Raw genomic sequence first — 27725 nt, 5'->3', positions numbered from 1 at the left:
ATTTGTGGTGAATTTGTGGCGCTATTGGGTTTCTGCGGAAGCGGTGGTGGCACTTTGGCAGGCTTTGGTGGTGGTGGCCCTTCGGGCATTCCCTGATTCAGATTCTTCTTCAAACTCAGACGTTTTGGTGGAATTTCTGGTGGTACCTTAACCTCACCGCCACCACGTGCTGGAATCTCTGGAACTTTTCCATCCGTATTTGTCACCTTCTGAAGACGCTCTTGAGCCCTCAGAGCTGCCTGAGCAGCAAGATCTTGAGTTGCTTTCAACATTTCCGCCGGAATTTCCGGACCCTTATTCGAATTCTGTTGTGCCATCTCTTTTTTTATATTGTTATTCCTATTTCCTCAAACTTCTTGAGATTTGACTAATTTTCTTGGAGGCAAAAGCTCCTTGATACCTTTTCCCTTGGTTTTTTTTACGTTCCAACTTTTTTAGGAAAAATGTTTTTATCCACAGGGCTTTTGGCCAATTAAAATTGTGCGTTATTTTGGCTTGATATGCGCGTATTTAAAAAAAATTGTACTTGAGATACTTGGTAAACACTGTAGCAAATTTGTTGTTAGGATAAAGTTGCTAAAGCAAACAATTTGATCATATCCCATGAAATCCAATGTGTATTGTGACACCACAAGAATATCCTAGGGATGATGCTGTAAAATCTCTTTGATGACCAATGAGAGTACTTTACGATTGTGGATCATTCGAATGGTAATGTTATATGGAGCAAGATTTATGAGGAACAACCACAATTGTTTGACGAAGAATCTTCTTCCTGTATCAAAGAGCTCTAGAGCAATATTGTGATCTCTTATCGATTTTCCAATGATGACGATGAAAGAGCTTTTAAAGCTGCCCCTATACTAAATGTATTCCACCTTTTTACACCATCAACTTTATGATGCACATAATCACTTCATTAAATTCCTCTTTTATCCCTGCTATTTTCTCTATTAAACATATCACACTTAAAATCTTATCTTTTACACCCAGCAGATGTATATATTATGATGTTGTTGTAAAAAGAATGGTGGGAAAATGTCGTGTGTAAAAGCCACAAGTCACACAACACTGCAAATCCTCATTGAAAAGCTCATCCGGTATGTGAAAAGTTTGTTGAGAGTTGGAAAAATGCAATGTATATATAGAGAAAAAAAAGCTCTTCAACCCTCCCCCCAACTCTTTAAAAGTTAATGATATTAATCGAGTGTCGCAGTGATTAGAGCAACACAATAGTGTAAAAATTCACTTCATTCACTTAATGCAATTTACCATAAAGTCATTTGATATAGGGATAAAAAATAGCAGATTTTCCCCTCTTTCACTAGTACACTCAAGAACGTTTTTCCTCCCCAATTCTCTTATACTTTCTCTCCCTCTTTCTCTCTTCTGGTATTTATCTTTTCAAATACACCAACACACATTAAATTGATTGGAAAACTTTGTTCACTTTTCCGCATGTACACATTCACAAGGATCTCCTGAGCCTATACACGCAGGCACAGACACACAAAGTTCTCAGCTCAACCAATACAGTCTCAATAAAAAAGGAAAACCAGAAGAAAAATAGTACAAACTCCCCTATAAGAGCAAAAGGGAAAATGTCGGCAGAATATTTCCCAGTTTGTGCAAATTGCTGGAAAAGTATTGGTGATTTTTCCTCTAAAAGTCTCAACAAAACTTTTCACTGTTAAATCGTTCTGGAATTTTCACAGCAAAAAAAAAACTTTGATAAAGTCTCACACCCACTTCAAGTGGAAAATTGACAGAGTCACAGAGAAAATCTGAGCTTTAGAAGCTCCTTCACAACACGCACTTTTCCTTAAGGGAGAGAGAGATTCTGTGATAAAAATGATATGGAAGCACTTTTGCACCAGAAATTAACCAAAAATTCCCGACAAAATTTCTCAAAAAATGCAATTTTTCCGACCAAAAAAACACAATGATGGTGCTAAAAATGATCTTTAGGAGGAATTCTTTGGGCTTTTTCTTGATGAAAAACACAAAATTTTCTCCGTCCACAGAAGCTCCACCATCACGCGTCCAGTTCAAACACCTTTAGCCGACTGGGGAGTGAAAATTTGCTGTCGGGGTTGGAAAATGTTCACAATATTTCCCACAAATACACAGGAAAATCCTCTTGGAAACCCGCCATATCACTGTGTTGGTGAAAACCCAACAGATTTTCTCCCTCACACAACTACATACCCACACAACAAACACACCTACAACCATTTTCCACCCCATCTAAAATTTGTTGAGATTGAATCAGAGAAAAGCGCAAGCGTATGTGTATAGAGACTTTTCCCTTTGAAAGGAGAGAGAATTTTTATGAAAATTCCATCATTGTATTATTTTATAAACTCCCAAATACAACCACAAAATACAATTACATCTGTATGAGTGTTTTTGGAGTAAAATCAAGGAAGTGAATCAACATTAGTTGTAAATGCAGTTTCCGGGAAATAGAAAGAGACATCGTGATTCTTTATTTCCCAGCAATATAGAAATATATTATCTTTTTTTTTTTTTTTAGGAATTTCCCACGATAAACGAGTACAACGACATTGCTTCTGTAGAACCCAAAAGCGTAGTTGTCTCAATAGAACCCCCCCTCCCCCCCAAGAAGGAAAACATAGCATGGAAAACATAATAAATATTTAAATTGTAAACCTCTCATACACCATCATACACGAGGGGTTGATTTATTTTTATATCCTCTACACACAAGTTATGAATATTCCTTTTGCTGCGGCTGGCAAACACAGAATATTCTGCCGGCAATATAAATAAGCTTCGCATTATAAAATATCGCCGGAGATACGCTTTAGGATCAGGGTGGTGCTACATCTATATATATAAAAAAAAACGAACTTTTGGTTTTACTTATGTCCCTCTCTTCTGATGCTACCATCCTCATTTCATCATGCTTTATAGCCTTCTCCACAATGTATTAACTCATATCGCCATGACAAGTTCAACGAGCTTTCTGTTAGGGCTACTGAAGATTTCACAGCTTTCGCATCTATCTGTATAGTATGTATTGTTCGGTTTACAAAAGTTAATTCAATTTACAAATTTACTTTTCGAGAGCTAAAATTCCGAATTCTAAAGTGTAATAGCTAATCCCACGATTGCATCCCCGCTTGTTGGGGACAAAAGGAAATTTTCTGTGTTTTACAAAAAACTACACATTATCCTCCATATTACAGTGGAACCTCGATAGAGCCAACTAATTATTTCCGGGCCTGTTAACTCTATTGGAATCCAAAAAAAAACAATTAAAATGTGAAATTTTGATAGAAAGGAGTATTAGTTAAGTGTGCCAAATTCCGGCCAGCTTGCAATTCCGGCCACCTTTTTATTCCTCGAATTTCCATGAAGTTTTAGTTTTTATATACTCTAGAGATTATACAATGCAAAAGAAAAACAGAAAATGTAATTTCGTCAAACGAGATTACGTGAAACAGGCATTAGAAGAAATCCCGAAGAGCATGGAATTGTGAGAATAAAGGTGGCCGAAATAGGGGACCAAAGCCATGTTTTTACATTTTTATTCATTTTAAAATCTACTAAGAATGATTTTAGAGAAAGACAATAGATTGTTAAGACGATAAATTGTTAACAAATTTCCAAGCAATACTCCTTAAGAAAATTTGTATTAAAAAATATTATATTTCAAATTTGAGACTTTGGCGCTTGCATGCAACTATGCCGAAATTTGGCACACTTACCCTATTATTTTATATTTGTACAAGATCATTGATAAAATCAAAACGATAGTTGAATATTATTCAATTAGCCCATAAATTCTAAACTACACCCTCTGGCCTAAAAAGTTGTATGTTTGGGGATTAAGGAATTATTTTACGGAATTTTCTATTAGTACATATCTTAAGTATAAACTACTCTCTATCATCAGTAGTGGTAATATTGAGGTCCATCCATGATGTTAAGATGTGGAAATGGTGTCTTCAAAACTTCATCTTTTGTTTTTGTTTTTTTTTTTTCATGAGAGCTCCGGTAGATATTTACTTACTAGCCGTACTCACTATGGCGCTGTTATCTTGTAATATCGTTATCTCGTTATCACGTTATGTTCTCGTAATGTATTTTATAAATGAAAAATTATAACAAGATAACAGATTACGGAGATTACGAGATAACAACGCCATAGTGAGTACGGCTACTGAAAATTCTGGTGCAATTAACTTTATTAACTAGAATTTCTATTAAAGTATTAATGTATAAAAGAAGCTAGTGATAGTGATTGATAGGTGTTCTTTTCGTTGTGACATTCATTATGGCTCTATCCAGGGGCATGACATTTCCAATGTTTCCCATATGTTTCTAGCGAGCCAAAAAAACTTTTGAGTTTATTAGTTGTTTTCTGTCATTGTAGAATGAGTTAGCAAAAAATACTATTACAAAATAAAAGCCAATTTAATAACGAAGAGGCAACCGAAAATCCTAAATTTGTAACCTACGTAGTTTTGGAGATATCTCGTGAAATGTGTACGAAAACAGGGAAAAAATTATACTAAAACCGGTCGCATTTTTCAGTGCTAATGTCACCCAACCTTCACAAAAAGAACAGTAAAACCAAGTTTCCTCATTTTCTTCCTGTTTTGTAATATAAGCGATAAATGGTTAGAGATATTGACTTGAAGTCTTCAGATGACCCCCTAATAAGATAACCCAAGGAACACTCATTTCCTCCCCTTCACCATGAAAGTCGTTTTTTTGTGATTACAGGAAAACATGTAATACGAGCTTTTTCGTAAGATGAAGTGAGGTGGAAATGCGGGTTGTATTAATAATATTAAAGTTGGCTTATGGGGGGTCGTCTGAAGCCTAAAGGTCAATATCTTAAACGATTCAGCACTTAAATCCTAAATGTAGAAAAGAAGGACGTTTTAACAGTTTTTTTTTGCTGACCAATTTTAATATTCTGTTACTCTAAATACTAATCCTTTAAATTAAAAATGTAACTTAAAATAAATTTACAAGTTTTCCTTAGAAGGGTAATTTTTAATATCGTTTATCATCAGCATATTTTTTTAAATAATTAAGTTCTTTAAAAAGTTCGAATAAATTTAGAAAAAGTTTCCACACTCTGTTATACTCAAAAAATTTAGCATCATGTACGTTTTTCTTTTTGTAATTCGAGTTCATATTTTTTTTGTTTGTGTCATAATATTATTCACTTTTAAATTAATGATGGCTCAAAATTCCTTACATTGCGATCATAAGCTTAATCAGATAATCTTAAGATAGGAGATAAAAGACAAGAGAACTTTCAATTGGTCATCGATCGACGCTTAAAATCACGAAAAACAAATCGTTGAAAAATGATTACGCGGTTAAAATACGAATTTTATCATAATATTACCATGCACGTACATAGGGTAAGTGTGCTAAATTCCGGCCAGCTTGCAATTTCGGCCATCTTTTTTGTTCCTCGAATTTCCATGAACTTTTAGATTTTACGTACTCTAGAGATTATACAATGCAAAAGAATACCAAAATGTAGCCTGACGAGATGACATGAAAAAGATATTGGAAGAATTCCCGAACGGCAAGGAACTATGAGAATGAAGGTGGCCGAAATAGGGCACCAAAGCTATGTCTACACTTCATTTTTATTCATTTTAAAATGTATTAAGAATGATTTTAGAGTAAATAAAGACGGTAAACTCTTTACAAGGTTCCAAGCAACACTCTCACAAGAAAAAAGAATAAAAAAATCAATTTGTATTTAAAATATTACATTTCAAACTTGAGACTTTGATGTTTGCATGCAACTATGCCGAAATTTGGCACACTTACCCTAAATGTTTTTCTTGTGTTAAAAACGTCACATTGGTACACTAAAATACTGATTTTAATTTCGAAAAAATCAAGATAAAATCATAAAATATTATTAGTTAAATAGGAAAGGAAAAGACGACTCTATCGGAGTCAATTTGGGTCCAATTTGACTCTATCGGAGTTCACAGAGTAAAAAAAATAGATGTTGACAATATCGGAGACTGACTCTATCAGGGGTTGATTTTATCGAGGTCCCACTATATTTCGTATCATCATTGTCTTTGGAACCAAAGACAATGGTATCATTCAGGATTTTGACTTTTAGAGATTTTGACACATTCGGGACTTTGTCTGTTTACGCGTTTCCGATTCTGGCAGGCACCAAAGATAAACAACTATGTTAATGATTTAGGTACTCAATGGTTTAAATAGTATAGGGTTCGCTTTATGGTTTAAGTTTTTCTGTTTAGAATTCTTTCTAAGTTACCAGAAATACTTATTAGATAAAGATGCACTGAACTGTACTGCACTTTATTCTACGGGGCCTGGGAATGGGTCTGATACTCTGATCTATTTATTGACTTCGGACATTTATTTGATAAAGATAAACTCTTTACTGACTAAACTACTGATTTACTAGATAAAAATCTTTATTTCACGACTAATATTTATATAAGGTCTCTGACGTTCAGTATAATAAAATCAACACAAAAAGTTAAATTTTTGCATTAAGTATCAAAATTTCTTGACACTCACTAAATGTTGAAAAACCAATAAAGAGTTTAGCAAAATTTACGATTTAGTCAGACTTTTTTTATTGAAGTTGTGAAAAATTAAAAATTTAGAATAGTTGCCTGTGGTGATCATAGCATACATAGTGCAGGGGATCGATTCGCTAATTTAAGACCTATAACCGTTGGAATTTTTTTAAAAGAACTAACTTATAAATAGAATGTAAAGTATTGTTTATTCATAATTTCAAAAGTCGATTATCAAAAGAATCTCAATCTCATATATGTGTGGAAAGCTTACGAGAGTATTAAGCATGTAAATATGTTTTTGCTCACAATTGAGACACCTCTAAAAGCATCCTTAACACACTCCAGTGACTCCCACCCGCAAAACTTGCTATTTAATGAGTAGGATCATTTCCCTCTTGTCACAGAACAGTTCAAAAGAATCAACATAAAGGGTTATATATCGTGCGTAATACCTGAATAGAAATGATAGATGGGTTTTGAGAGGAAATTAAACGAGTTTAAACTTAATATGAACGTTAAGTACTATTTTCATTCTTATACACAGCTCAAAATCGAATTGTATGCGGGAAGCCGTTCAATTCAATTTGGATATGCAATTGACTTTTTCATCAGGTAGAAAGATGCTTTACCTCCCCCTATATTGAGATACACAGACATCTCACCAGGTATGAAAGTCACGAGAGGGACAAAGTACTTAATAAAAAAGAGCTTTGCTTTTTATCCACTGGGGTTCATTTTCCCATCATATTTTTATAATTTTTCCTCTCTGTGTTTAAACGTCCAACACATCATTTTATTTAGACGTTATAATTAAAATCCCTCGCAACTTTGATGTTGGATTATTTATGATTAACTTGGGATTTTATGCTCAGATGATTTTCAATTTATTCATTTTCATAAATACACATCATATATTTTTTTTTTGAATGATATGGGGATTACATTTCACGATCATTTAATTAGAACCCCTGGAAAATTGCATTTTAATGAGAGAGAGAAAAAAATAATAATAAAAAGATAATACAATATTATTGCATAATTATCTCTCAGGGTTTTATGCACAAAGCGTGGTATTGTGCATTTTTTTCATCTTGAAAAAAAAATTAAAAAAAGAAAGAATTCAGGATGAGAGAAAAAACTTTTCTCAAGACATGAAAACTTTTTCAGAGAATGCGAACGAGGAAAACTTTTTAATGAGACAAGGAAGATTGCTCACAGAATGAAGGAATTTCTAGTGATTGTAAAAAGGCACAACAGTTGAGAAATACCTTATCTATGGAAACAATCAACATAAAACACCATTTAATTCACATCCAATCATCATTTTGCCATTTCACCGTGCCACACGATTAAATAATCAAGTCTCGCAGATCTACAATAACCATTTGTGTTTATTTCCAATTTTCATCTGAATTTTCCGACAATGTACTGCTCTTTTATTTCATTGGATGAAACGTCCCTGGATTTTTTTTTCCTTTCTATTCTACCCTCACAATCATTTAGAAAAAAAATAGAATCTATTGAGATGAACCAGACAAATTTAAATCAAGGTACTTACACGATATACTTAGAATTATTTTTGTTTTTTTATAAAAAATTGAAGAAGTAAAAATTAAGAAATTAAAACGTTGCTTTATTATCAAGAAAACTTTGATAATGTTATGCCCTAGACAGACTTACGGCTTAAGCCGAGAGACGGCTTAACGTGATTATAATAAAAATAATGATCAGATTGTGTTTCCAATCAGTTTCTTACTAATCCATCTCTCGGCTTAAGTCATGTGTCCAGGGCATTATACTCAGCTTTCTGATATTCGGGCGGTGACAGCTATCAAATATCGACGGTTGATCAATTCCATAGACATAAAATACATAGACTGTTCAAGCTCAAATTTTCCCTTGGAACAGCACACTTTTCGATTTGACAGGAGCTTACACTGTAAAATGTAAACATGTTTTCAATTCTTCTTCTTCTTCAATTTTATTTTATGTCAGTTGCATAGGAAATTTCAGCAGGTGCAGTTGTGATAGTGTGAACATTCAACGAACGGTGGAAAACTCATATAATTGTGATTCTCCTGTGATTAAAGAAGATTAATATGAAACGCGGGTGGTGGAGCGCCAGAAGGGAGTTTGTGAGCAGGAAAGAAATTCAGTGGAGGTAAGTAATGTATAAAATAAAAATATGTTCTCGATGGGTTCTATTTTCAACCAAAATCCACCCAAAGTCTTATTAAACAGTTCAATAACGGTGAATCATGAATCTGTGTAATGATTATGGCAAAAAAATGATGTTTATTGGCAATTAGAGCTGTTATTAGTTTTTCATTCAAAGAAAAAGGTTTTCAGACAAATTTTTATTTGACTACTTGATTTGGGCAAATTCTTTTAAAATCACAAATGAAGCAAAATGTGCTAAATTAGTATTTTTTATATTTAATCTTTTAATATTTCCAGGAATAATTCTTTATTGGATTCTCATGGATCGTCAGACGAAGATGATAATGGATTTCTTGTTAAAAAAACAAGACAAGGGGATTTGCAATTTCATGAAGAGGAGGTAAAGAACACCATTTCAATTCTCATATTTTCGCTATGATTCGATTTCATATTAATTTTTAATTTTCTTAGCCTTTAAATATTTTATTATAGTCAAATTCTATGTTGTTAAAAATTTTGTGCTATTGTAATTATTCACATGTGAAATTAGCATACTTTTAATGACTTTAAAAGAGAAAAAGTTTGTCATTTGCTTTTGTATTTCTCCTAAAATTTAAAATTGAAGTAATATATAAATTTTTCAATTTTTATTTTTCTTTAAATTTATTTAAGGCTCACAAAAAGTAGGGTGGTTCCGTCTTACAAATTTGTGGCAAGTTAAAGAAAAAATAATAATAATATCAATTTAGCATATATTTTTTCTAATAAGATTAAATTTTTTTATATCTTTTAAGATTGTCCACTAAGGAATCCCGTTTAAAAATAAAACAGATATAATATAAAATGACACCTTACCCAGACTAAAAGGTGTCGAAATTTTAATTCATACTCTTTTTTTTAGAAAATTTATAATGATTGTGTGAAATTGTCCTTTAGTATTCGGAACATAAAGTAAGAACTTGTAGAATTTGTGAAAGTATTAACTTCAATAACAGTGCATGTATTCGCAAATTTTTTGAAAAAAGTAAATATTACTCAATTCACCCAAATACATCATTGACAAAAGTAGAGGACAACAACCACAAAAAATTAAAAAAACAAAACTTTTATCAATTGTCTTAAAAGAATATAAGTAATTCTAAAAGAAGAAAGTAAAAATGTGTACATAGCACAAAAATTTTAATAATTTCACTATTTTTAGTAAAAAAAATTTCTATTTAGTTTTTAAATATATAATGTTCTTTTAGATAATTTTAAATGCACTTGGCTTACAGGACGTGGTGTTACCGTTACTTTTCAAAAAAACTGAGGAAATCATCGATTCATCAACCACGTTAACGGATATAGAAATAGTAGGAGACCCACATGATTCCGTAACATCAACTGAGGTAATTTTAAACATTTATTATATTGGTTGTTGAAAGCCTTATAATATATATATATATATATATATTTATTTTTGGATCCACACATTCCATCACAAAAATGATGTCTTTACGATTGAATCGTCATCATTATCTGAATCAACCATATCTGTGTCTGACACAGAAAAGAACGCACAAATAATACGTCAAGCAAATGTTAGGAGTCCGTTTGAGCAAGAGCAGCAAGAGGAAGAGGTAAGTTTTGTATGTTCTCGTTCGTTAAGGGTTAAAAAAATTCTCATAGTTTCCCACTTTTCCCTAAAAATCTTTTTATGAAGTTGTCTAGGGCTATTTTTAATATTGTAATTGAATTTATTAATCGTTCTGGTATTTATATGAATTAACAGAAGAAATTTCAGTTAGTAGAAAGGCTTAAATTGACAAGGAGAAAAATATTTCGTTACTCTGTGTCTTATGGTGTCTACACACTAGAAGCAATTTTCGTCAAAAACTGCATTTTATAAAAAATTCTGACGTTTCTGCCTCCAAGGATAGGGGAAATGTTCTTTAAAATGGCATTTTTTAAAGAAATTTCTCCTAATGTGTAGAAGCCATTAGAAATATAATAGGTCATTTAGTTTAGAATTGTGGTAAAAGAATTGGTAGTTTCCACTCTGTTATACTACCTGAAGTAATTTTCTGCGTAAAATTCCATTAAAAAACAATATATACTGTGAATCCTCCAAAATATAAATTAGTCGTTGACAAAATATTTTCCACTGAAATAGTTTTCTTCAGAAATTATCTAATGCATGATTTCCATATTGGATGAATAATCGTTAGATTTTGTCCTTTTACATAAATCAAAATAAAAATTGAATCTGTTTCTTTTTTGTTTAGTTATAATTTAGTTTTCACAAACCGAAAATCAAGAACAAACAAAAATGAAACGTTTTTTATCTCATTTTGGAAAATCTAATAGCGTAGGATTCGGCAGTTTTCTTGGATGGATGGACAATAGGGACAAAAATAGCCCAAAAATTTGAGAATTTTTTCTAACGACAGCAATGAATGATAATTTTTGCTCTAATGAAAAATTTTAATTACAAGTATTATAGTTTTTATTCACAAAAGGGGTTTGCTTCAAAAATATGATTGTCAAAGCGTTCGAAGCTTTGCGAGCTGCTCGAACTCCCGAGAAGGAGCTTTACCTTATATTCTTTTAGGCAAAGTTTCGGGATGCATATAAGATTAATGTCGATTTAAATTTTGTTTACAAATCACCATAAAACCATTCTGAGATCGAAAATCGCTGAAGTAAAAAAAATATTAATAACAATTAAATTACAAAACAAAACGGGTGAAAATTAGATCTTTTGATCTTGAATACTTCAAAGTGCCGCTTTAACCGGTGAAAGGTGTCGGTGGATTAATGTTCAGCTATATTTAACTACTAAACATTTCCAAAAATAAATGAAATCATAAAAGCCAATTTTGTACAAAGTCCGAAAATCATATTTTGGTAAGTTAGTTCGCTAAAGAATGTTGACTTGTGGGGAGGTCACCGAAGCCCAGAAGTCAATAGAGTGGGACCTAGATAGAGTCAACTAATTATTTCCAAGCCTGTTGACTCTATTGGATTCGTTGACTCTATTAGAGTTCGAAAAAATCAAATAAAATAGAAATTTTGATAGAAAGGGATATTATTTTATGTTTGTACTAGATCATTATTGGTAAATTCAATACGCTTTTAGAATATTTAATTTAATTTATTAACCCATAAATTCTACTACCTTTGGCCCAAAAAAGTCGTATGTTTGGGCAAAAGCTGGAGATTAAGGAATAATTTTACGGAATGTTTTTGTTAATAGTACATAATCTTAAGTATTAATTACTCTCCATATTCAATGGTAATACTGAGCTCTACCCACGATGATGTTAAGATAACGAAATGGTGTTTCAAAGATTTCTTTTTTTTTTAATGTTAACTGCTCGAACTCCGAGAGAGAGCAGTTTTCACAATCGACTTTTTTTTTCAACTTTGCAACATCCTAGCTGCTAAACGGTAAGAGATATTGACTTCCGGCCTTCGGTGACCCCCCCAGAAGTCAATACATTCTATCTAACTAACTTACCCAAATTGCCCCCACCCCTTCTATCCCCTCCAAAAAACATGTTTTATGACCTTGCAAAAATTGGCCCTGACGATTTTCTTCATTTTTCGATATGTTATGGAGGTAGTCCAGCTGAACATTTCGTCCTTAGACACCTATCACCGGAAAAATCGCCATCTTGAATTATTCAAGATCAAAGGTCAACTACCCTAGAGGGCCTAATTTTCAACGGATTTGGACAAATTTGGACATTTTTGAAAGATCTTTTAATTCTGAACCCGACTGCATCGGTCACAATCGGTGATGGATCGGGAAAGTAACGGTAATAGTCCTATTTTACAAAAAACTGTTTTTCGCAATTTTCAGTCTTTTGACCCATTTAAAAAATCAACGGTAAGAGATATCAACTTCCGGTCTTCGGTGACCCCACCTCAAATGACATTACCTCGAACGTAATTTTTTTGTTTTTACCCCCTCCTCCTTCATGCGTTCCCTATCCCCCATAAAATAGGCAAAAAATGAGGTTTTCTTAATTTAAAAAAAAAATTGGCCCTGACGATTTCCTTCAGTTTTGGAAATGTTTTAGAGTTTAGTCCAGCTGAATATTTCGTCCTTTGACACCTACCACCGGAAAAATCGCCATCTTGAATTATTCAAGGTCAAAGGCCTAATTTTCGTATTTTTACGAAAACTTCTTTATATCACCCACAAGGAGTAGTTTTACAGATTTCTATATATTTATATAAATTTGATGATTTAAAGTTATGATCAATAAAGTGAAGCCAAACAGCAAAATAGGCAAAACCAATAAATTCCCTGAATTGTGATAAGGGAAGAGCACCCCGGATCGGAATGTTAAGAGACATGCTCGATATTTAGTTGAAAATATAAGTCTCAAAAAACTATTTGGTACTTTTGAGTATGCTAATCGATATATTGATGATCCATATAACTATATCTATGTATTTAAATTTTAAATTATTACAATAAATTATTAAAAAGTAGGTGTCATTTCAACTAAGTGCTCTGTACCTCGGATCGTCACGAATTTAATCAGGTGTTTCACGGAAAATTATTTTTATAAATTAAATCTGGACTAATGCAATGCATTCTGGTGATAGTTATATGATAAAAAATAGCTACTGATTTTTAAAAAATTATTTGAATTAGTGCAACAATATGGTAATAAGCTGACGATCCGAGGAACACTGCCGATCGCCGGTACTCCTCCCTTATGATGGAAAAAAATGAAAGTCATTTTCTAAAACAGTACATCCAATAGCATAATAATTAATGGCATTGAATAAATGAGCAGTAAAAAATCAAATTTGGTCAGCAAAAAGTTTAAAAAGATCAGTAAAAAATTAAATAAGAGCAGTACTTTATTAAAAGCGGTCAGTAAAAAATGAAAAGTGGTCAGCAAAAAATTAAACATGATCAGTAAAAAGTAAAAGGTGATCAGTAAAAAACAAAAAGTGGTCAGTAAAAAATAAAAAGTGGTCAGTAAAAAATTTAAAATGAGCAGTAAAAATATTGAATTTTGTCAGCAAAAAATTAAAAATGATCAGTAAAAATATTTAAAAAAGCAGCAAAAAATTAAAAATGAGCAGTAAAAAATAAAAAGTGGTCAGCAAAAAATTTAAAACGAGCAGTAGAAATATTCGAGATGATCAGTAAAAAGTTAAAAAGTAATCAGCAAAGAATTAAAAATGAGCAGCAAAAAATAAAAAATGTTCAGTAAAAAACAAAAAGTGGTCAGCAAAAAATAAAAAAGTGATCAGTGAAAGATAAAATATGGTTAGTAAAAAATTAAAAATGAGCAGCAAAAAATAAAATTTGATCAGTAGAAAATCAAAAGTGGTCAGCAAAAAATAAAAATTGGTCAGTAAAAAATAAAAAGTGATCAGCAAAAAATTAAAAGTGATCAGCAAAAAATAAAATATGGTCAGTAAAAAATTAAAAATGAGCAGTAAAACATTAAATTTGATCAGTAGAAAATCAAAAGCGGTCAGCAAAAAATAAAAATTGGTCAGTAAAAAATAAAAAGTGATCAGCAAAAAATTAAAAGTGATCAATAAAAAATAGAATACGGTCAGTAAAAAAATTTAAATTGAGCAGTAAAAAATAAAATTTGATCAATCGAAAATAAAATGTTATCAATACAAAATAAAAAGTGGTTAGTAAAAAATTAAAAATGGTCAGTAAAAAATTAAAAATGAGCAGTAATTTTCTTCATTTTCAAGTGAAATTTTGCACATCTTGAGCCTAAAGGAGACTTTAATAGGGTGTAAATTATGAGGCCTCTATCTCTCATAGTTTCCAAAGGTTTGCGGAATCTTTGTTTTTTTTCCATTTTGCTTTTTCCAATTTGTCTTTGGAATCTTTTTCTTCGGTAACCCTTGTTTTTTGGAAAAATTGTCTATGGAAATCTTATCTTTTATATATTTTAAACAAATATATTTTATTAAATAAAATAATGATATTACAATGGTGTTTTTTGAAGTTTTTAGTTTCGTCCTTCAGGGCAAAGGGAAATTTTCTGTGTTTTGGGAAATTTTTAGTTTCGTCTTTTGGGGCTAAGGGAAATTTTCTGTGTTTCGGAAAGTTATCAGTATCGTCTGTCGGGGCAAAGGGAAATTTTCTGTATTTTAGGAACTTACCAGTATCATCTGTCGAGGCAAAGGGGAATTTTCTGTTTTGGGAAATTTTTAGTTTCGTTATTTAGGGCAAAGGGAAATTTTCTGTATTTTGAGAAATTTTTAGTTTAGTTCTGTGGGATAAAGGTGTTTGGGAAGTTAACAGTATCGCCTGTCGGGACAAAGGGAAATTTTCTGTTTTTGGGAGGTTTATAGTTTCGTCCTTCAAGGCAAAGGAAAATTTTTAGTTTCGTTATTTAGGGCAAAGGAAAATTTCTGTATTTTGGGAAATTTTTAGTCTCGTCCTTTGGGACAAGGGTGTTTTGGGAAGTTAACAGTATCGCCTGTCGGGGCAAAGGGAAATTTTCTGTGTTTTAGGAAATTATCAATATCGTTTGTCGGGGCAAAAGGAAGTTTTCTGTTTTTGGGAGGTTTTTAGTTTCGTACTTTGGGGCAAAGGGAAATTCTCTATGGTTTGAGAAGTTTTTAGTTTCGTCCTTTGGGGCAAATGGAAATTTTTTGAGAGAAAGGAAATTTTTGGAAAGGTATAAAATATACTTGTGCAAAATGTGTTACAGACAGAATTTATGAAAATTGTGAAAAATGTATGAAATACAAGATTTCCAAAGACAAAGTTTTTAAAAACAAAAGTTACCGAAGACAAAGATTCCAAAGAAAAAACTGGGAAAAACAAAAGGGTAAAAAACAAAATGGAAAAAACGAAGATTCCCGATCCCGAAGGAAATGCACCTCTATAAGCTGATTTAGGATTATCACTGGCTTAATTCTTCGCTGACCAATTTATATTTTTTACTGACCAGTTTTAATTTTTTACTGACCAATTTTAATTTTTTACTGACCACTCTTAATTTTTTTCTGACCTCTTTTAATTTTTTGCTGACCACATTTCATTTTTTACTGATCACTTTTAATTTTTTACTGGTCACATTTAATTTTTTGCTGATCACTTTTTATTTTTTACTGACCAATTTTTATTTTTTGCTGACCACTTTTGATTTTCTACTGATCAAATTTTATTTTTTACTGCTCATTTTTAATTTTTTTACTGACCATATTTTATTTTTTGCTGATCATTTTTAATTTTTTACTGATCATATTTTATTTTTCACTGATTACTTTTAATTTTTTACTGAACTCTTTTAATTTTTCGCTGACCACTTTTTATTTTTTACTGCTCCTTTTTAATTTTTTACTGACCACTTTTTAATATTTCACTGATCAATACGAATATTTATACTGATCATTTTTAATTTTTTGCTGACCACTTTTTATTTTTTACTGCTCATTTTTAATTTTTTACTGTTTTTTAAATTTTTTTTGCTGCTCATTTTTAATTTTTTGCTGATCAACTCGAATATTTTTACTGCTCATTTTTAATTTTTTACTGACCATGTTTTCTTTTTACTGACTATTTTTAATTTTTTGCTGATTAATTTTTAATTTTTTACTGATCAACTCGAATATATCTACTGATCAATTCGAAGTTTTTACTGACCAAATTTAACTTTTTACTGACAAAATTGAAAATTTTTGCTGATTATTTCGAATTATTTGCTGATCACATTTGATTTTCTGCTGACCACTTTTGACTTTTTACTGACCATTTGTTTTTTGCCATAATTAATTAAAGCTTCTTAAGAATTTTTTGTTTTATATCTATTTCATTTTTTTTATGCAACATCCGTGTTCCAATCATCCTTAAAGGGTTTAGGATTCAAATTTTTATATTTGTTAGCACTAGCTTCTCTCAAACGGTTAAACCCCCCGTTGGTATTTCAATTTGATATCATAGATGTTTCTTGAAGCGGAGCCGATTTCTCCTAAGATCGTTCCTAGTGGTAGCCTGTGAGTTACCTCTTCGGGAGGGATATCGTATCGGGAGGATTAGTATTGAGAGAGTTAGTTCATGTTGGATCGTCGTAGGGTACAGATCGTTAGGAGGAACGCTGAGGGTTCTGGAGAAACCTCTTGGGGTCAAGGCGCTCATCCACGCGATTGCTTTAAGGGCTCCGCCCTTAATGATTCCCTGACGGATCCAACATATTCAATAATTTTCTCTGTTAAAATGTATGTATCTTATTTTTTAGATTTCAAAAAGAGCCAACACTGAGAAAATACCAGACAATGCGAGACATTTTAATCCTGAGTCTTCAACGAAAAATGATTTATCGAAGATGATCCAATCTACAGAGAGAATAACTCTAAAAAGAGCATTAAATACGACAGCAACTGATTCTTCGCCAGGTCGCCAGTACCTTCGATATGAAAAATTAAAATTCATGAGGACATATGTACCAGGTCTACAAAAAAGATGTGCTGGTTTCCGTGAGAAGTCAAAAAGACAGGCGAAAAAAATTAAAAAATTATCTGATTTCGTTGAAGCCCTTTCAAAGAAAAGTATTCTCAGTGTCGAAGAAGCATTGAGGCTAACAGCCCTACCGAAGGCCGTCGAGAATGCAGTCAGGAGGCTCCTCTCACGAAAAAAAAAGTCCTACACCGAAGAAGAAAAGAAATTCGCCCTCACACTCAACTTTTACTCACCGAAAGCGTATGACTACGCTAGGGCTGAGTGGGGATTTGCGTTGCCCAGTCCATCAACAATTTCCAGATGGTACAAAGTTGTTGACGTAAATCCAGGTTTTACACAGGAGGCATTTGATGCAATAAAAAAAGCTCAAGAGGCAACACCTTATCAATTGTGCGTTCAGTTATCGTATGATGAAATGTCAATTGCGCAAGGGACAAGCTGGAAAGGTGAACGAGCAAGTGGATACATTGATTTCGGAGATGAAGAAGAACACAGTGGAAAACTGGCTCAAGAAGTACTAGTGTATATGGCTGTTGCCATCAATGCAAAATGGAAGATTGCCCTTGGCTTTTTCCCCATCGTTAAAGCAAATGCCTCTCAAAAAGCAAATTTGGTCAGGATTTGTGTCCGAAATTTGTTGGAATGCAAAGTTCAAGTTCTTGGTGTTACCTGTGATGGTACATTAGTGAATCGTGCGACTTTTACTGAACTTGGTTGTGATCTGAGCCCTTCTTCATTGGTAACAACATTCCAAATAGATGGTGTTACTTTGTGTGCGTACCCCGACCCGGTACATATGATTAAACTGGTAAGAAATACTTTAGGCGAAAAAGGACCACTAATGGATTCAGAAGGTGGAATGATTAATTGGAAGTACCTAGAGGAATTGGTAAAAATACAAGAAGAGGAGGGATTATATGCGGGTACAAAATTAAGAAAAGCTCATGTCTACTTCAAAGATCAGAAAATGAAGGTGAGGTTAGCGACACAGGCTTTAAGCCTGTCTGTAGCAAATGCCCTTCAATTTTGTGATGAAGTCCTACGTCTGCCACAATTTCGGGGATGTCATCCGACTATAAAGTTCATTCGACAGTTTAATCAAATCTTTGACATCTTGAACACAAAAACCACAGCTGACACAGGAATGAAAAAAGCACTTTGCGAAAAAAATTTCAAAGAAATTATTCAGACCTGTGAAGAAGGGATCCATTATATCTCAGATCTTATGTATCCTGATGGAACAAAGATTATCCATTCTCAAAGAAGTGATTCGTAGGATTAATGGTTTGCCTCAAAAATATCCTTGGACGTGGAAACAATCCCAACACGCTCGAATTTAAAGCATGCTATGAAAGACTTTTAGTGCATTGCCAGTTGAGTGATCGAGGAGTCGGCAATTGCACCCCACTTGAAAAAATCGACATTCTCAGTGCTCATTTTAAGAAATCTGCAGTGGCTGCTCTAACCAAGGACGATGAAGAAAGCAATGTGCAGTTGTTGAAAGAGGAAGAGGAATATCTCGAAACATATCAGTACATCTTCGGACTCTCTTCTCTGTCTTTATATGCAGAAAATGTGGTGGAATATATCGCAGGATTTGTGATAAAACGTCTGCTTTTGCGAATCCATTGCGACAAATGCACCAATCTTTTGGAGGAGGAACAGCGAGACAACTGTCTTATTTATTATAAAGCATATGGACGACTGAAATATCCATCAAATTCCGTATTGAGGGTGTGCAAGATTGCGGAAAAAGCTTTGCGTAAGATGGGAAACAATCACACCGAACAGGATTTTCTCAAGATTAGAAGAATGGTGCGCAGAACCTGTGCTGACATTCCAAATCTGTTTGAAGATGACACTGATTTTCTACATGCTGCAGATCATCGTTTCTTGCTAATTGATGCAATCACCGAGAAGTATTTGAATGTAAGATTCTACGCCATTCATAAAGCATCCAAACCTCAAAGCTCCAAAAGACAGAAACTTCGTCATCTAACATTTTTCATGGGATACTGACTTAATTGATTTCTTATCCATCGATCCTTTTTTTATAATAACATTATAGATATAGATTGTTATTGAGTTAATATTGTTATTGAGTTAATATTTATTCTATTATTTCTTCAAAAATATAAAAACTTTTATTGTGAGAATTGTTCATAAATTCTTTTATTTCCTAAATTATATAATATTTTCTTAGCCACGATTTAGAATGTTTTATGAGTTATCCTTTTTGCTTCAGGAACAATACTTCCCTATTCCTGGCGAAATCTTCCAGTACTCCAGCATATAAATTACTTTTACAGCATTTCATTTGCTATCTTGTAATAGTTGGAATCGGTGGAATATTGGGGGTTCAAACAAATATGAATGTCTTGTCTTGAATTTGGCTAAACTGTTGTTATTTCCAACAAAAAATTATCTTCACAGCCTGAGGATTCGGTACTTTTGATATTTTTCTCTAATACTAATTTTGCTTTTAATATTTTAGTATAAAATTTGGCACCGTGTTCTGGTAAGTATTCTAATAAAATAACATAATAATTGCGAATTATTAGTTCAAAAAGCTCATAAAACTGCACAAATCAGGATTAATAATTTTTGGCGGTATTTTTTATGACAATTTACAAAAGGGCGGGAAGATTCAGAAAATAGCGGGAAAATCAGGTTGTTTTGATTTCAGTACACTGTAAAAAATATTTCAAAAAGTGAATGTCAAACGCGAAAGTGTTTACTTTTTGCGAATGAGGAGTCTATGTATTTTATGTCTATGATCAATTCAAAATTTTGTTTACATTTTACAGTAGAGTTCCTCAAATTTGAACATTTGGGGGGTATAGATGACATTTCTCACTCCTCAAATTTGAACAATATTTTCAAAAACGCAACTAATTTCATGTGAAATGCACTTTCCCAATTTTAAGAAAGATAATTTTAAAGAATATATCAATGTAATTTAATGTTAAAGAAATGGAATTTGTTTGCGGAAGTTAATATAATACGATAATATTGAGGAAACACCAGAGAAAAATAGTTCTATTCAGACTCCACGCAAAACTTTCTTTACATAATCTCAAATTTTACATTTTGAACTCAACCGTCGTTCAAATTTGAGGAGTTCAAATTTGAGGAACTCGACTGTAATAATTTTAGTAGAGTTTGAATACTGTGACTTCTAAAAAAACGTTTTAATTTAATTATAACCCTTAACAAACACCGAATTCAAGGCGAGGCTCAAAGCATAAAAACGTTAAAAATTTGAAAACTTCAAGTCTCATTTTCGTCCCAATCACCAGAATATCGGACAACTAAGTAAGAGTAATGTGCTGTACAGACTTACAATTTAAATCGAGAGATGGCTTAACGTAATTATCAGTAAAACAACAATTAAACTACATTCCCATCAGTTTCTTATTAAGCTATATCTCGGCTTAAGCCGTAATGCCCTAGACAGACTTACGGCTTTAGCCGGGAGACGGCTTAACATCATTATAATCTAAATAATGATCAGATTACATTTCTAGCTGTTTCTGACTAATCCGTCTCGAAATTTAATTACAAGTGTGCCTAGGGCATAAGTCTGTCTAGGCCATACATGAAGTTTACTGTTTTGACAGCTGTCAAAGTTCAAGTGAATTCCTTTGAAATTTCAAACCGTACTAAAAATGCTTAACCACATTGATATGATTCCTTTATCCCCTTTAAATTGGAATTCTCTTCAATTTTTTTGTTGAAATCTGCACAAAACTCCTTCAAGATGACGAAGAAGATACGAAAATGGCTCAAATCATGGGACAGAGAAAGTTTTTTTTCTTCTTCTTCTCCTGAAGAAAAAGGAAGCAGAAAAAAAGTAAAAGAAAATCTCAACGACAGGAAGAAGAAAAGAAGTGTTTGAGAAAAGAAATGCCATACATGATTTTACACTCTGGTATTATCAATTGTGGCAGTTTGGAAAGCTCAAGACATCTTTTATGGTTGTATCGTGAGATGATTTTTTGAGTAGATTCTTTTTGACTCTACCACTTGAAACCTTCCACCCCCCTCATAATCTCAACTACATTCTGCATTTTTCATACACCTTTCCATTCTTACCCTTCGCTCTTCCACTGCAAACGGATGTATGCTCGAAAGAGACTCACCCACCTGGTGAATTATATGAAAGGGACAGTGGAATATCATAGTAAAATCCCCACAATAGTATCTTACGAGAAAATTGTGCACGCATGCGTTTTTCGAATGATACAAAAATAACAAGCACTAAAAAAAATCACCAACACATAGTAAAATCTTCTGAATATGCAAAAATTTTATCCCAAAATTGTAACTCTAATAAAACTTTGAAGAAATCTTTACCGAAAAAGCTCAAGTTCTTCTCAAAATTAACAACAAAATTCATCCAATAGTATTTAAAATCAAACCCATATACCGGTCTTATCACTTCTCCGACAATTTTCTATACCCAAGCAATTTTATTGAAGATGTATTTGTAGAGATTTTCCTCCCTTTTCATACACGTATCATACTTCCAACCCTCCAAAGTCATTGTATTGAAATTGTATGTTGTACAAGAAGACACCCTCAAGATATTTGTGTTAACACTACAGAGACTGAACGAGTGTGTACAAAATAAAAGAAATTACATTCTCTTCCTATATACAAACATCTCATACCATTTGCAAATTTAACCAAAAAGAGCTGAATATAAAAAAAATGTATACCTATAGCTGAAAATCTACGAAATGTTTTACAGTTTCTCTTGAATAAACCTCCTTATCCATTGAAATTTACACAATTTTCAATCCTCATTCCGCCTCAAAATTGGTGTCGTATCACATCCAAAATACCCCTTTTTATGTATCCACGCTGAAAGAATATTTCTCTGTCGCTTCCGTAATATCTATGCTCATTTTCCAAGGTACTTTGAGGTTATACACGTGAAAGAAGAGATTCTAAATACTGATAGAATACTTTAAATCATTGTTGGCTCTTTATTCTATATTAGATCTTTTAATTCGAGCTCCAAGAGTAAGCAATGCATGTCCCTCAGACGAATTTACAAAGTCTGAGGCATTCCTTGATTTTTACTATTTCAACCCTTTAAGGACGATTGGGTCACCGGTGACCTAAAAATGAAATTTTTCCTACAGCCTTCTAAAGCTATATTTTGCTTTAAAAAGTCAGAAAAAAGTGAATTTTACTGACCCCCGATTTTAAACCTTCTCGTCTGACGTATTTCGAGTGGACACGCCTTATTAGAAAACCGGAAGTAAACACTGTGACTTGAGGAAAAAGCTTTTATTGCGACACTTGACGAACTAATCTGTTGAGGGCTGGGCGGCAAAGAGGAAGATGGCAGCATCCTTCGCTCTTTTATAGCCGCGCTCTCAAACCCCCTCCAAGAGGATCTCTTTCTCTCTCTCGGAGCACTCTCTCACATTGACTTCTACATTTTCAGACCTTACACTACATCGTCCTTAAAGGGTTAAGGACGATTTATCACCAGTGACTTAAAAAACTTTTTTTTTCTCTAAAGTCCAAAGTTTTTTCTCTAAAAGTCAGAAATTTTTTTTCTGGACCCAATTTATTTAGACTAGAAATACTGGAAATAGAATGTTTATATTTCGGAATTAGTTCCTTTCAGATTAATAGATTATTGTAATGTAAAGGAAAAATTCACATGGAGGCGCGGAAAGACACTATCAAACACACATAATAACGGCCACTACATTTGAATAATTCACATTAAAACATTACAAACTCCATTTATTTATATTGTGTAACTGACTAAGAAAGAATTTTTCACGCAGAATTCGAAACAGGAAAAGTTATGAAGGAAAATATCATCAAAATCGACACCATGTCAAACTTTCATGCGTGCCTTGTGTAAGATTTTACGAAGCGCGAAAAGAAACAAAATATACTTCTACCTATTTTTTCAAAACTAAAAATCGAACGATTACAGATATAGAATGTGGGGCTTTATTGAACCTTTGCCCATAAGTGAAACATTTTAATCAACAAAAACGTTTCGGTATTTCCAAGCTTTACCCAAAGATAAAGGACAGAACAGAATAACCATTCAACGTGCAAATATTACGAAAGAAAACCTGAACAATCGGTTTTATACGTATTTCATGTATACATTTTGCCATTATTCATTATGTCCAACTTTTCAACTGTTTTGGTCTGACTTTTTAAAATTTTTGTCTGACTTTTAAGAACGTATTTTTTCTTAATTAGAGTCAGTTTTTCTATTAACATAAATTTAAAAAAAAAACTGTTAATAATAAATAGTAATAAAATTGAATACATAGGGTCAAAAGAACACCTTTTCGGCAGGAAACTTGTATTGACGCTTTTGTCAAAATGATGAAATTTATTTAATGTATCTGGTAAAATGTAAGGAATATGATGTTTTTTCTGTAATCTACCTTTTCTTATAAAAATAAGTTCAAATTCATATCCTAAATCGCTATTGAAAGTGTAAATAAGTATGGCATGATAAAATCTTAAAGTGTCAATAGGTGTTCCTTTCACCCTATTTAGCTCAATAAGATATTTGATGCTACACTTTTTCTTAAGTGTCCGACTTTCCAAAATAAACTTTAATTTAAAAATTAATAAGCAATGATATTTATTCTATTTCAATTTATTAAAACCAATTTTTGTGGTTTTTTGGATTGCTGTTATCACTAAACCATCGCCTTCTATAAATTCATATCAAAATATGAACATTTGAACAAATATTAGCGATAATTAGGGGAGGCTAATGCCCAACGCACAATCACTTTTGTTTATAAACATATTTTCAAAATTTTCTATGAGAGTAAGTGAGATGACTAGATTTACATTTCATTCACTCTTATTGAAATGTCAAAAACATGTTTACAAAACAAATGTTATTGTGCGCTGGGCATAAGGCACAATTGACCAGCAAAAGAAAATTTTTCTTTGTTTTTATAGTTTGCGAAAAAACGTTTGGATAATTCCGATAAAAATTTCAATGAAAAGGGTGTGAATTAAATACTCTGAATATGTAGTAGTTTGCTCAATATTCTTTTTAAGGAAAACTATGACGCTCCCAAGAAGCAAAACAGCTGCCTTATAGAACCAAGTATTAGACAAGTGTTTTAGTGCACTTTTAAAAGACTTAAAGTGAGAATTTTCTGTTGAAATTTCTATAAAAGCTGTTAAGATCCTTAAGAGTGCGCCACTTTACTTATAGCAATCTCAGTGATGGAACCAAGAGCGGTATAAGCAAATAAAAATATTTTTGGTTTTATAATGCTTTACTTAGGGAATTCTACAAAACTATATTAAGAAAATATTGCTTCTTGGGTCCACTGTTTAATTCTACTGCTGACTAATTCTGCCCCGATATACCCTAATGTGAATCACTAAAATTCTAATTTGAAATTCTGCAATGTGATACCGGGTTTATATAAAAATAATTATGACATTTTAATCATTTTCCAAGACACCAATCCTTCGTTGCAGCAAATTCAACAACCTTTTCTTAATGACAAGATTAAAAACAGTTATTCTATAGGGAGAAGTGGGGCACCTTTGAAATTGAGATTTTTCTCGTATTTTTAAATAAAATTGAGCCTTATCGTGATATAATTTAGCTACACAGATTGAGAAGCTAAATTACATTATGATATGGCTGTTGGCGCAATTTCCTGCACTGAGCAATTGCGCCAAAAATGTCCCAACCTACAGTGCACAAAAAAAACATAGAAACCGACTGTGTCTACGAACGAAGAACAACGAGAATTTTTTAGCCGTCACTTTTCGTTAAGCTGTCAAGGAATCCCCATCGAAGTGCATCAAATTGTGATTTTTTCTAATAAAAAGTGAATTAAAAGCCTCATCGAGTTGTTAGTGAGTAATCACCATTATTGAGAGGGTTTATCACGTCAACCGCTGAGTCCAAACAGTCCATTTAAGAGCAAGCCTCTACTTTGATTGGGAAGGTGAAAGAAGAAGTCCGCCGCGTGCAATTGGCACAAGAAAACGTGGTAGTGAAGGTCACCCCAAGGAGAATTCTCCATCAACTGTTTGAGGATTTTTTGATTCCTCCGACCCAGATTCAGCCACTCACGGGACACCAATTTGTCCAGGTATATTTTCAGACCACTGCCACATATATCCAGCCACTTCAGCCACTCACGGGACACCAATTTGTCCAGGTATATTTTCAGACCACTGCCACATATATCCAGCCACTTCAGCCACTCACGGGACACCAATTTGTCCAGGTATATTTTCAGACCACTGCCACATATATCCAGCCACTTCAGCCACTCACGGGACACCAATTTGTCCAGGTATATTTTCAGACCACTGCCACATATATCCAGCCACTTCAGCCACTCACGGGACACCAATTTGTCCAGGTATATTTTCAGACCACTGCCACATATATCCAGCCACTTCAGCCACTCACGGGACACCAATTTGTCCAGGTATATTTTCAGACCACTGCCACATATATCCAGCCACTTCAGCCACTCACGGGACACCAATTTGTCCAGGTATATTTTCAGACCACTGCCACATATATCCAGCCACTTCAGCCACTCACGGGACACCAATTTGTCCAGGTATATTTTCAGACCACTGCCACATATATCCAGCCACTTCAGCCACTCACGGGACACCAATTTGTCCAGGTACTTGATTGTACATTTTTTGATTCCTCCGACCCAGATTCAGCCACTCACGGGACACCAATTTGTCCAGGTATATTTTCAGACCACTGCCACATATATCCAGCCACTTCAGCCACTCACGGGACACCAATTTGTCCAGGTATATTTTCAGACCACTGCCACATATATCCAGCCACTTCAGCCACTCACGGGACACCAATTTGTCCAGGTATATTTTCAGACCACTGCCACATATATCCAGCCACTTCAGCCACTCACGGGACACCAATTTGTCCAGGTATATTTTCAGACCACTGCCACATATATCCAGCCACTTCAGCCACTCACGGGACACCAATTTGTCCAGGTATATTTTCAGACCACTGCCACATATATCCAGCCACTTCAGCCACTCACGGGACACCAATTTGTCCAGGTATATTTTCAGACCACTGCCACATATATCCAGCCACTTCAGCCACTCACGGGACACCAATTTGTCCAGGTATATTTTCAGACCACTGCCACATATATCCAGCCACTTCAGCCACTCACGGGACACCAATTTGTCCAGGTATATTTTCAGACCACTGCCACATATATCCAGCCACTTCAGCCACTCACGGGACACCAATTTGTCCAGGTACTTGATTGTACATTTTTTGGCCCTTCGAGGCCTTTGTTGTTCGACAGAGACAACATAAAATATACCACGCGACCTAAGGATTCTGAGATAAAATATAGTCATTGCCGAAACTTTTGATCGAGCTCTTGGGGCTTGTGTTGTCGAGAATAAACATACAGAGTTGTTCACTAGCAAAGTGTAGAGAACAAGTTTTGCGTTCAATCCCTTATCATACATTCCCTTGTCTCATAGCACGTTGTCTTAAGGTGCAATTGTCATCATGCCCCTGCGAGATAAAAGAGCAACACTTAAAGGTCACCTTACGCGGGTTGAAAATTACGTTGAAAGTCTTCATCAGGGTGAATTACAGGCTTCTGTCACGGACATTACCACTCATTTGACTAAACTCCAGGACACAGTATCGCAGCTTCAAATTGTTCATGATGAATTAGTTAATTCAGGGGTTGACATAGAATTAGAAAATGAAGAACATGAGAAAATCTTGAGTCGGGCAAGCGACTTGGAAAGCGATCTTCGGGACCTTCTTGAGCAACGCAGGAGGACTGAAAGAGAGGAATCGAAACATGGTCTTGGGGGTGTGGGTGGAAATTTGGACCATAAGAAGCAGTCCTCTGGTTCAGACCCTATTGTTCATGCAAAGTCCACTTCACTAGAGGAGGCGTTGGCCCTTCTTATTCAACATCAAGCACAGGCAGAAACTCGTAACCAGGAACTTTTCTCAAAACTTCAGGAAACGATTCTCGCCCAGTCCCATGCCAACAATGGGTCCAAACTTCCAGTCCAGTCTGTCCCTGACTTCTCTGGAGAATACACGGGCTGGAGGCATTTTAGGGATATGTTCACGAATATTGTCCACAAGGATCCGCGACTCTCAGATGTACAGAAAATGCAATACCTTATGACTTACACTAAGGGCAATGCAAAAAAATTAATTGAGGACATTTCCTTGTCTGATGCAAATTATCAAGTTGCTTGGGATACTCTTTGCTCGCACTACGAGGACCAATTTTCTGTGGTTCGTCAACACATCCACACATTCAATAAAATTCCTCCAATTTCTGTGCTATCGGCGTCCACATTCACAAATCTTTTCACGACTGCTAACTCAGTTCTGAATTCTCTCGATGCATTAGAAGTGACATCTCGTGACCCATGGGTTATATGTCTCCTCCTGGATAAACTGGATCAAGAGACTAAGGTCTTGTGGTCCAGGGAAGTAAAAAATCAGCTTCCTACGACTCGGGACT

The 27725-nt window shown here is 33.8% G+C and overlaps 1 protein-coding gene and 1 long non-coding RNA gene across 6 annotated transcripts in view; one reads left to right on the top strand and one right to left on the bottom strand.

Annotated features, from left to right (window-relative positions):
* The window catches only part of LOC129809717 (dystrophin, isoforms A/C/F/G/H), a 462658-nt gene that overhangs the window by 348910 nt on the left and 86023 nt on the right, over positions 1-27725 (bottom strand). The window lies entirely within an intron of this gene.
* LOC129809735 (uncharacterized) lies at positions 8489-10114 on the top strand. The gene is made up of 3 exons (XR_008752670.1): positions 8489-8733; positions 9030-9132; positions 9980-10114. It is a non-coding gene; the product is annotated as an uncharacterized LOC129809735 (long non-coding RNA).

The sequence above is a fragment of the Phlebotomus papatasi genome, chromosome 1 (assembly GCF_024763615.1).
Source record: "Phlebotomus papatasi isolate M1 chromosome 1, Ppap_2.1, whole genome shotgun sequence".
NCBI lineage: Eukaryota > Metazoa > Arthropoda > Insecta > Diptera > Psychodidae > Phlebotomus > Phlebotomus papatasi.
This window is presented reverse-complemented; position numbering and strand designations above follow the sequence as displayed.